Below are 12,628 nucleotides of genomic sequence, written 5' to 3'. Positions count from 1 at the left end.
TGGGTGGCGCAGTCGGTTAAGCGTCCGACTTCAGCCAGGTCACGATCTCGCGGTCCGGGAGTTCGAGCCCCGCGTCAGGCTCTGGGCTGATGGCTCAGAGCCTGGAGCCTGTTTCCGATTCTGTGTCTCCCTCTCTCTCTGCCCCTCCCCCGTTCATGCTCTGTCTCTCTCTGTCCCAAAAATAAATAAACGTTGAAAAAAAAAATTAAAAAAAAAAAATTTGGATTCAAAATTTGTTTGTAGTTTTGTTTTGTTTTTAGACTAAAGGTATATATGCAAAGTACTGCATTCAAAATTTATTTGGATTAAGTTTTATTTTCCTTCAGAATGTTTATATTACTTATTTATATATAGTTAGGTTTATTTGTTTTCTATTTATATTAATTTTTAGAATGCCTTTCATTCTTGTAGATTCAAATTTCTGTTTGAATATGTAAAAGTTAACATTGTCAAATCCATATGAAAACATATGGAATGCTTCGCAATTTGTGTGTCATCTATATGGAGGAGTCATGCCAATTTTCTCTGTTTTGTTTTAGTTTTAGCATATGTGCTGTTAAAGTAAGAACACCTTCAATTCATTTTCAGCCTGTTTGATATTTACTTAGCGCCTTCACACAAACACACACACACACACACACACTTCACTATTTTTTTTATCCTTATATTATTTGACCTTTCCACACTCAACTGACCTAATTTTCTTGAAACACTCTACTCTCTTGGTTTTTGATTCCACACTCTTCTGGTTCTACTTCCTCTTCACAGGCCTCTCCTCATTTTGTTCAACTTGTTTGTTTGTTCAACTGTTTGTTCAACTGCTCCAAAATATGTGGCTGCTCAGGACCCTTCTTGGCTCCCTTCACTTCTCTCTGTCTACTGTTTTCCTAGATAATCTCAACTACTTCTGTATCTTTGAATGATGATACTAGGAAGGGAATCTTTGAATGCTGATTATGTCAATGACTTCTAAATTCATGTCTTCGTCCCATACCTCTATTCTGGGCTTCAAACTTACAACCAACTACTTCATTGACATCTACATGGATCTCACTGACAGCTGAAGTTTAACATGTCTAAAACAGAACTCCTAATTTCCCTGCCAAACCTGCTTCCTCCAAGCTCCTCCCTCTCAGTAAATGTCACCTCCCTCCACCTGGTTGCTCTAGCTAGAAACCACTACTACCACTTTGCGCATCATCTCTTACCTAGGTGACCCATCAGCCTCATAACTGGCTTCTCTTTTATCCCTCACACATTCATTCTCTATACAGTAGCTACCATGATATTTTTGAAAACAAAATAATAATACAAGCTTACATTTTTTGGGTGTTTATTATGTGCCAGGAACTGCTGTAAGCACTTTGTATATATATTATCTTCACAATGACTCTATGAGGTAAAACCTATCTCAGTTTTATAGAAAAGGAAATTGGGGCACAGAGAGTTTAACTAATTTGCCCAAGGTCACACAGCTGGTATATGGTGGAGTTTAGGTTTGAACCCAGAGTGACTCTTTAGCCTTCAAGTTTATGTACACATACTACTGGATCATATCACCCAGACTCAAATACTTTCATGGCTTCTCACTGGGGCTCACTGGAACTAGATTCCGGACTCCATACTTAGGCCTGCTGGGTCCTGTGATGTGCCTCCTGCTTACCCCTTCAAATTTATCTCATGCTGTTCCCTTTCCTTGACTTTCCTTCAGCCACATGGCTTGTTTTGTTTTCTGTTTGTCAGTTTCCTTGAACATGATAAGCCATTTCCTGCCAGTCGAAGTTATTTATCCTCCACTTCAAACACTCTTCTCCTTGGCTTCTTCTCATTCTTCAGGTATCACTTTAATGATATGTGATTCCCTTACCATTGCTGTTTCTTAAGTGGCTCCCTTGCTGGTATGTTCTATCTCAGCTTCATATTTGTTTTCTTTTTAGCCCTTAAAACAATTTGTAATTATTTGTTTACTTGTTTTGTCTCTCTTCCCCACTAAAATTAAGTGCTATAAAGACAGAGGCTGTGTCTTAGTCACTTTTGTGTATTCTGAGCCTAACACAGTGCCTTGTTCTTAGAAGGAACCCTAGAAATATTTGTTGAATAAACATATATTATCATTTTCTACTTTATAGCTTCCATTTACTCATAATTTCTGCCTCCTCATCACTTTGGTTTGTCACAGCCTAGACTCTGTCTCCTCTCTCATATACCCCTACTCAACCTCGTGGCCTCTCTCTTTGCATCCTTTTAGTCATAGTTTTAGTGCTACTAATTGCCTCAATCACCTCATGTTTCCCAATTTAAATTCCTGAAAGAGAAATATTTATTTGTCCAACTCATTTTTTAGGAGACAGACATTTGTAGGTCATTGGCAAGCTCATGAGTTGCTTGCCTTTGCGTCAGATTCCTAGTCCTGGTCCAAACAGTTGTGTGGGGCAGGGTGTATGTGTGTGTGTGTGGGGGGGGGGATATTCTGCACAGCGCTGCCTTTCCGATCAGGCACAATGATTGATATTTGAGCACAAGCGGCAGCCACAGCAGCAGCAGTGGCAAATAGTTAATCAGGCCTCACTTAAGGGTCAGGTTCTCCAACAGTTGCTCTCTAGGAGGCAGGTCTCAGGCTATCTTGAGTCCTGTGTACTCTCCCTCTGAAAATAGTAAACACAAATTGAAAGCCCTCGCATTTACACAGCATTTCTAAAACTAAAAAAGAGTATGCATCCACCTGTATTTGTTAGTCTAGCAACCCTGTGAGGCCAAGAATATTGTCTCCACTTTATAAATAAGGAAACTGAGGCTCAATTTCCCTGCCCAAAGTCAGACACATACTAAATAAGAGCCAGCATCAAATCCCAGGTCTCTAAACTCCCATGATGGGCTCCTTTCACTGTATCTAAAGAAACTGGATGATGATTGAAGTTTCCTCTAAAATAGCACCATAGGTGGCTCCATGGGCTGTGGGTTCCCAATATACTTATCAAGTACCTAAGGGTTTACAAAGCACCTACCATGTACCAGGCACTCTGCTTTACAAATACTATCTCAGTTCAACCTCATAATACTTGGGTGAGGTGGATATTCTAATACCCACCGAGGAAATGGAGATTTAACAGATTAGATTACTGTTCCAAGTTCAAGATCTAGTATATGGCATGGCTGGGATTCTAATTTAGATCTTTCTGACTCCAAAGCCCATCTTCCTTAGATTACACTAGACTGTATCCCTTCTTCTTCCCAACTGTGTTGCCTTGGTCAAGTTACTTAATTTATGTGACCTTGTATTTCCTTATCAGTAAAATGGGGATATGAGTACCTAATTCATGGGATTATTATAGGTTTATGAGCAATCATGTGGTAAAATAGCCTGTTCCAGTAAACATAGCAGGTACATCCAGTTTTGTGTGAATCTAAATCTACACGTGTGAAAAAATATATAATTATCAACTTTAGTTGCCCGTAATGATCAGGATCTCTTGTGAGATTCTATTCTGTCGGCAAGTATTTCTGATTCAAATTCTGAAGACATAGGGCCTTGACAACAGTTATTCTCTAAGAAAACAGAGCAAGTCAATGTACTTCAGAGATGAGAAAGAACCTACACTCAGCCTAGCCATTATATAGCAGAATGGAAATTAAGAAGTGCTCAATAAAGAGATCTGAGTATGTGTCTCAGAAGCTTAAGAATTTCTTTAAGGCCAGGGCATTTAACATATAGTCTGACTTAATCCCACCACAACTTTAAGAGATAGGTGTTCTTGTGACCTCCATTTTTTAGGCTCAGAGAGTTTAAGTGATCTGCCTAAGGTCACACATCTAAATTGAGGTAGACAAGGAACTGGAGCCCAGTTTGGCACTATTGCACTGAACTTTCAGCTGTGTGCAGTCTGGCACGTCTACTAACAAGTTAACCTGCTCTGCACCTTCAGGGCTCTTTGGATGGAAACTTACTCTCAGGTCAAACACCCTTCTAACATCTTGCCCACTCATTGTTCTCAGGAAAGAAAAATCAGTTCCACAAGCATCGGCACAATTTAGGGAGAATGCTGGCTAGAATGGCACTTCCCCATATAATAGTACAGATAAATACCATCAATAAATACAGACAAACAATACAAATACGTACAGATAAATAATACCATGTGAGAAATGCAAGAGCAAGAATAATAACTAATCTTTGTACAGTACTTTATAATTTATAAGAGATATGATACCCAATTCTCCACATATCGCCCCTTTGAGATAGGTATTATCATTGCCATTTCACAGATGAAGAAACTGAGGCTTAAGAAGTTGATTTAGTATGAAGAAGTGGACATATACTGTTTTGTGTTTTCCCAGGCTCCTTTCTTCCTTTTGGTAATGACACCCCACGTTTCCTTTAGAGATCAAGTACCTTCCATCACAGCAACAGTGATTAGATCAATGTGAACACATGACACATCAGATCTTTGGATGTCAAGCTTGGAACTTTTGTTTAGGCTTTTATTCAAGCCATTAAGAGAGAGGAACTCTCTCTGGAGACTGAAATTAGTGGCCACTACCACAGTAAATACAATGTTATGTATAAATTTTAAACCTGCAGAAGAAAATTCAGTCTAGCCAGTGGAAAGTAGAAATGGAAATTTAAGATAAAAAGGAATGTACAGTAAATGGATGGTGGGACTAAACCTTAGTATATAGTAATTACATTAAATGCAAATAAGTTAACCTCACCAATTGGATTTTTAAAAATTACATCCGATAATAAATTGGCTGTAAGAGACACACTTAAAACATGAAAAGATAGGGGATGCCTGAGTGACTCAGTAGGTTAAGTGTTCGATTCTTGATCTTGATTCAGGTCAAGATCCCACGGTTCATGAGTTAGAGCTCCACGTTGATCTCCACACTGACAGTGCAGAGCCTACTTGGGATTCTCTCTCTCCCTCTCTCTCTCTGCCCCTCCCCTGCTTGCTTTCTCTCTCTCTCTCTTAAAATAAACATTAAAAAAGGAAAAAATATAAAAATATATGAAGATTAAAAATAAAAAGATGAAAAGAGATACACTAGGCAAATATGAACTGGGTTGTGATCTTAATTCTGTCAAAAAGAAATTTTAGTATCAAAAGGTAAAAAGTGATAAAAAGTAATTATATATTCATTAAAGAAACAATAAGCAAACCCATAGGTGCACTTAATTACAGAGTATTAAAATACACAGAACCGCAGAGAGAAATAGATGCATAATTATAGCTGCAGATTTTAATATCTCCCTCTCAGAAACTGGTCTATCAAGGCTGGAATACTATAATTACCATATTTTGACAATTCTACACCTTATACAAAGTTGGACTCTGGGAGAATTAAAGACATAATAAATATTTAAAAATATATTTTTAAAATAGGAAACATAGTTTGTGAGAAGAGAAAGGCAAAACTTCAAAATCACAGACTATGACACAATAATGTTGATGAATAATCAGGATTCCCATTCAACAAAAAACTGTGGACAAAGTAACTAGATGAGAAAATGGGAGAAGATATTTGAAATACTTAGCATACAAAACTCTTGCAAATAAAGAAGACAGCAACCTCTAGAGAAAAATAAGCAAAAGACATGAACAGAGAAGAAACCTACAAATCAAAAAGCATGTGAAGAGATGCTTAAAAAAATCAGAGAAATGTTAATTAAAACAGCAATGTGCTATGGTTTTATATCAATTAAACTATAAAAAATCAGAATGTTTGATGCCTGCTGGTGGCTGGAAGGAACCCTTATGCATGGTGGCAAGAGTATGGACTGCTATAGCCACTGTGGAAAGGAATTTGACATAAGTTAAGAGAATTATGAACTCACATATTCTATGAGCCCATAGCCACTCCTGGGATATATCTCAAAGAAATTCTTATGCGGACACACAAAGGATTAAAATGCTAATTGCAGTATTATTTATGAAGGCAAGGACTTAAAGGCTACCTGTTTGGTGGTCTATCACTGGAGACTAGATAGCTAAAATGTAGTAAATTTTATATCGTGAAGTTACATAGCAGTCAGAAGCAATGCATTAGATGTATACACAGCAACATGAATGCATTTTAAAAACAGTGCTCAGTAAAAAATCTGAAGAAACATGGGGCGCCTGGGTGGCGCAGTCGGTTAAGCGTCCGACTTCAGCCAGGTCACAATCTCGCGGTCCGTGAGTTCGAGCCCCGCGTCGGGCTCTGGGCTGATGGCTCAGAGCCTGGAGCCTATTTCCGATTCTGTGTCTCCCTCTCTCTCTGCCCCTCCCCCGTTCATGCTCTGTCTCTCTCTGTCCCAAAAATAAATAAACGTTGAAAAAAATCTGAAGAAACACAATGAGATTTAAATACTGTACCATTTGCATAAATTAAAATACATCTATACAAAATAAAAATTCACATTCCATATGAACATATACAAATGAAAAGATATACACCAAATAGAACACAGTTGCCTTTGTGGGGAAAGGAAAGGGATAAAAGAGAAAAAATAAATAACAAATAAGACTTAAATGTATAAACACTGGGGCACCTGGGTGGCTCAGTCGGTTAAGCATCTGACTCTTGATTTAGACTCAGGTGCTGATATCGCTGTTGCGAGATCAAGCCCCATTTTAGGCTCAGCACTAGGCATGGAGCCTGCTTAGGATTCTCTCTCTCTCTTTCTCTCTCTCTCTCTCTCTGTCTCTGTTCCTCCCCCCACTCATGCATGCTTGCTCATGCTCTTTCTCTCTCTCTCTCTCTCTCAAAGTAAATACATAAACATTTTTTAAAAGTATTATCAGTGACCTAAGATGATAAAATGCCATGAACTGAGGAGAGTGATTAACTAAAACCTCTACACCTCCAGTCAAACCAACCAATCAACAAATAAACATAAAACTGGAAGAAAAGACAGTAAGTATTGTATAGTTGCCCCTGGATTTGGGGATAATGAGAAATTTTTATATTCTACTTAATACATTTGTAGAATCAAATTTTTTTACATTGAACACCTGTTACTTTCTAAAATAAAATATATAAGATTTTTATATAATATAATATATTATATAAATTATATAATATAATTATAACATATTATAATATATGTTATATATATTATAATAATATTATATAATTTATATAACATATAATATAATATAGTTATAAATTATATAATAAAATAAAATATATAAGATTTTTAAAGTTTATTTATTAATTTTGAGAGAGAGAGAGAGAGCACAAGCAGGGGAGGGGCAGAGAGAGAGAGAGAAAGAGACAGAGACAGAGAGAATCCTAAGCAGGCTCTGCACTTTCAGCACAGATCCCAACATGGGGCTGGATCCCAGGAACAATAAGATCATGACCTGAGCCAAAATCAAGAGTTGGACGCTTAACTGACCAGAATTTAAAAAACAAAAAAAACTTCATCTGGAGATTTAGGTTTCAGTGGTAGAATGGTAGTATTCAAAAGACAAGACCTGAAAGGAAATACAAAAAATTTCAAAGTCTGTGCAGAATGGGTGGAACTATGCATGCATTTTTCTCTTGTTAAATTACCTTAGTTTTTGAAATAATGTTTCTACAATCTATCAAAATAAAGGCAAGGAAATTTAACAAAGGTAAAAGCAACAGCTTAAAAAAAATTTTTTATGTAGACTTTAATGTTTATTTATTTTTGAAGGAGAGAGAGACAGAGTGTGAGTGGGGGAGGGGCGGAGAGAGAGGGAGACACAGAATCTGAAGCAGGCTCCAGGCTCCCAACTGTCAGCACAGAGCCCGACGCGGGGCTTGAACTCACAAACCGGGAGATCATGACCTGAGCTGAAGTTGGACGCTCAACCGACTGAGCCACCCAGGCGCCCGTATATATACTTTAAAGTAAGCTCTGAGCCGAACGTGGAGCTAGGCTTGATTGAACTCACAACCCCGAGATCAAGAGTTGTATGCTCCAAAGTAGCAGCTTTAAAAAATATTTGAATAGATCCTTATTGTTTATTCTCTCCCCCCCACCCAAATTTTGCATGAAAATCAGTATCTTTATCTGGTGATATTTGAAAATACATAACAATTGGTAGAGCATATGCCTAACCAATTAGAACAGATATTGGCAGTAGACGAGATGCTCTCATCAGACTGGAATGCCTAAAATATAGATTACCCACAAGCCAGTCCTCTAGCCCTAACACAGTGTTCAGACGCAGGCATCTAAAGCCTTGCCCTTTTTCACAATGGGAAGACTCTTATGTTATAGAAAGAGGTATAAAAATGAGGGATGCCCAAAAAAGCCACTCTATAAAATGCCGCTTTGGCATAAAGATTATTTTGAGTGAAAAGCACTTGAAAAACAGCAGATACAATAGGGACACTCTGATATCTTTTCTTCCTGAAAACAGGAGATAGAACTCCTGTGTGAGAGCTGCCCTTGAGCTCCTAGGAGAAAAGAAACACTCTTATGAAGGACAGAAAGTTGAGATTGAGGATTCTGTACAAACAGACCTTGTTAAAATAATTCTTATCTTTCTATAGCCTCCCTGAACATTTTAGTTATTTTTCCACAATTGCCTCTCTTTGTTCAACCTATTATAAAAGCATTTAAGCTTTGCCCCTTCTTTGGGTCTTCATTTCCTTATGAGGGCTCCTGTGTCCCATAAAAGTTTATATTAAATAAATTTGTATGCTTTTCTCCTGTTAATCTGTATTATGTCAATTAAATGTTCAGGCCCAAAGATCCTAGAGGGTAGGGGCAAAGTTTTGCCTCCTCTACTAAGGCAAGTTTCCCAAGCCAGAATATTCCAAAGATTGTAAGGCTCAGAAACTACGCTAGGCATCAACCTATAACAAAAAAGGAGATGGAATACTTGCTACTTCTTCCTGACTCACCACCCAACTCCTGTTATCTAGGTGCCCTAATCTTTGACCCTGAAATTTGGTCCACACATCTCCTTCTCCATCAGACAGACTCTTACACATTCTTGAAGATCTGGCTCAAAAGTCACTTCCTTCATGAAATCTTCCCGGAAAGTACCAGCCAGAGTTTTGTTCATTCTTTCAACTAATATTTATTAAGTACCTATGGTGTTCCAGACCCATATTATATTTGTATCCCTGTGCTATCATATGACAGCTGTGCCTGGCCTGACTCCCCAGCTAGACTGGGATTAGTCCTTGGTATACTTCTAGTAAAACAAAGGCAGGAAGGAGTCAGCATTTAATCCTCACAGCTAAGTCTGCAGTAGGTCCTGTTATTAACTCTGTCTCACAAATGTGAAAAATGAGGCACAGGAAAGTTAGATCACTTGCCCAAGATACTACAGCTGATAAGTAAACAGAGCCATGAATCAAGTACAGTGACCTCAAACAGCTGGCAAACACACTAACTGTATCACTTCTGAAAATGAAAAGGCTGTCACACTGAACTCAATTGCTTGTCTATATGTTTGTTTTTTGGGAAATTTTTGAAAAGAGGAAGATGACTTTTTGTTTATCTTAAAATGGTATTTATTCTGTATCTGCTATCTGTATTATCTGTATTCAATATAATGTAGATCCACTCATTCAATCAACAGCCTAGTACAATGAAAGGATAAGCTTTGGAATCAGACAAACCTGAATTCAGATACTGGTCCTGTCCCTTACCAGCAGCTTGACCCTAAGCAAATGACTTGCCTGTTCTAAGCAGTTTCTGCATCTGTAAAACGAAGCTAATAATGGTATCCTCTACAATTGCTGCTATGAGGATTGAATAAGCACACTGAAGGAACTCCTCAAATTTATGGGAAGTGCTTTGCAATCTGTAAAGAGCTATGTGAATGCCCATGATGATGTTGTTATGAGCAGGTGGTAAGAAGAGATAAGTGTAAGACTAGCAAACCTGCAAATGAGTAACAATTATTTAAAAATTAGGGCACAAAACAACAGAGAAGCAAAAGGACTTTCACAAAGTACCTTCTTTATGTTAAGAGGAAGTCTGATTTTGTTTTTAAGTGCTTGCTACATCTGTAAGAAGAAAACAACATCACCCACAGGTATAACCATCAGAACGACTCAGTAAATATTAAGTAATACAGATATTCATTTATTTTATTATTTTAGAGAAAGAGAGAGCATGTGAGCAGGGGAGAGGGACAGAGGGAGACAGAGAGAGAGAATCCCAAGCAGTCTCCACGCTCAGTGTGGAGCCTGATGTAGGGCTCTATCCCACGACCCTGGGATCATGACCTAAGCCGAAATCTAGAGGAAGATGCTCAACCAACTGAGCCACTCAGGTGCCCCAAGTAATACAGATATTTAAACAAAATAAAATTCCCTGGATATACTAAGATAAATTGAAAGTGAAGATCAAGTTTATACAGAAGTTTATTTACCAACAATTAATTTCATAAACACCATGATAATGATAGTAGGAATAGTGATTATTTGTTGACTATATATTTATATCAGGCACTGTACACACATGACTATTTAATCCCTGCAACAACCTCATGAAATAGGAATTCTCACTCCCTTTCCAGCGACAAGGAAATAGGAGCCCCAAGAGGCTGATGTGACTTTCCCAAGGTCATATAGAGCAAAGGAGGTAGAGTAGAAAAACAAATCCAAAGTCTGGTCAAAAAGAGCAAGTAGGGGTGCCTGGGTGGCTCAGTTGGTTGAGTGTATGACTCTTGGTTTTGGCTCAGGTCATGATCCCAGTGCCATGGGCTTGAGCCCCACATCAGGCTCCATGCTGAGTGTGGAACCGGCTTAAGTTCCTCTCCCTCTCCCTCTGCCCCTCTCCCCACTTGCTCTCTTTCTCTCTCTCTCTCTAAAATACAAAATTAAAAAAATTAAATTAGGGGCGCCTGGGTGGCTCAGTTGGTTAAGTGTCTGACTTCAGCTCAGGTCATGATATTGCGGTTTGTGGGTTCGAGCCCCATGTCAGGCTCTGTGCTTTTGATTCTGTGTCTCCCTCTCTCTCTGCCCCTCCCCCTCTCATGCTCTGTCTCTGTCTCTGACTCTCTCTCTCAAAAATAAACATTAAAAATTTGTTAAAGCAAATTAAATTAATAACATTTTTTTTAAAAAAGAGCAAGTAATTTTGCTCTCCAGATTTGGCCAACCTCATGAACATTTCTCCTTCTAAGCAACATCATTTGCCTCTGAATGTAAGGTGTTTTGTTTTTGTTTTTGTTTTTTTACCAGATTACAGTTCATCCTTCTGGTCAACACAGACTTCTTCATTTTTACCCAGAAACACACTTTCAGCATCATCTTCCTTCCGCTGCCTGTCATTTCCTGGGTCCTTGGCAGAATCCTCTTCACTTCCCTCTTCTTCAACTCCCCAGATGTCATCTTCCCATTCCTTCTCCTTTTCTTTTTTCTTCTTGACTTCTCCTTCCTGTTTTATTTTTTCCATCTCTTCATACAGTTTTATCCATTGCTTCTCTTTGTCCTATTTAGAATATGGAATTTCAAAATAATTTACAGATAGTATAAACAAAGTTAACCCACTTTAGAAATGTCTGGTGTCTTCCCAAACTCTTAAAGATTTCTGGGATGGTGTTTGTTTACATACAAATTTTCAGTCTGTGTGTGTGGTGGAGAGAACTCTGTGTATGTGTGTAATTTGTTCATAAGTAAAATTGGTTCAGATTCAGCAATCATGTACTGAATGCCTACAGCATTGCTAAGAATAGTGCTAGACAATTTATACACATTATTTCTATTCCTCACAACAATGTATGAGGTAAATGTTACTAGTTCCACTTCCTAGATGAAGGATCTGAGGTTCCGGCTGATTAAATGCCTTGCCCAAGCTGTATAGCTAGTGAGTGGTAGAACCAGAATTAGAAATCCAGGCTTTCTGCATCTGAGTCTTGTCCTGTCTCTGCTATTTCCAGTGACACAATCTTAGGGAACTCTTTGAATTTGCTTTTGACCTGTGATCAGTACAAACTTGTATGAAGTCAGAAATGAGACTCCTTCTATGTTCTCCAATGTGTTCATCTAGGTCCCAGAATTTGATCCCTAAAGCCAATTTCATAGATTTTCCTACTCGGAAGGTCCCTAAGGAAGGGACACAGTCCACATTCCTCCAGATGCTTTAGATGAGCATCTGGGCCAAGTGGTCTTTTACCCAGTTTTGGGGGATAAGACTAGACTGAGAACCTGCATGCCCAGTAGGTGGTGATCTTCTAGAATCCTTTTGTGAGGAAATGCTTGGCATCTCGTTTGTGTTTCCCACATTATTAGAGGCAAAAACATTCTCTTTCATCCAAGCCTTCATTTTCTTATGTCTGGAAAGCACTGGCTACAATCTAGGTCTCTATTTCTTCCCTTCCCTCTCATGGCTCTACTCATTCATCAGCTTCCACCCTCCTTTCTTTACCAAAACTACTCTTGCCAAAGGTAACCAGAGACCTCCAATTCCACCAGTTTCTCAACTCCACTTGAACCTACAACAATCCATTGAGCCTATCTATTTTTCATTTGACCTCAACCAGCTCATGTCCTCCCTTTTCTCCTTTCTTTATTTTTGTATGATTGCTCTCTTGCAAACATCCTCAATTCCCTTGCCCTCCCTTAGGTAGGCAAACCCTCAACTCTGGTTAAATCCAATTCTACATGCCTGCATCAAAGCAGAGAAAATAGCTAGAGAAAACAATAAAACCAA

General features: G+C 38.5%; 1 non-coding gene across 1 annotated transcript; it reads right to left on the bottom strand.

Moving 5' to 3' along the window:
* Positions 1–463: 463 nt before the first annotated feature.
* On the bottom strand, positions 464–571 carry LOC124516774 (U6 spliceosomal RNA). The gene has a single exon (XR_006963173.1). It is a non-coding gene; the product is annotated as a U6 spliceosomal RNA (small nuclear RNA).
* Between the last annotated feature and the right edge of the window lie 12,057 nt (positions 572–12,628).

This window comes from Lynx rufus, unplaced genomic scaffold, assembly GCF_022079265.1.
Source record: "Lynx rufus isolate CCGP_SWC_20201006 ecotype Redwood Valley unplaced genomic scaffold, mLynRuf1.p SCAF_2, whole genome shotgun sequence".
In the NCBI taxonomy this organism is placed as follows: domain Eukaryota; kingdom Metazoa; phylum Chordata; class Mammalia; order Carnivora; family Felidae; genus Lynx; species Lynx rufus.
Note: the sequence above shows the minus strand (reverse complement) of the source record. Positions and strands in the feature narration are given on the sequence as shown.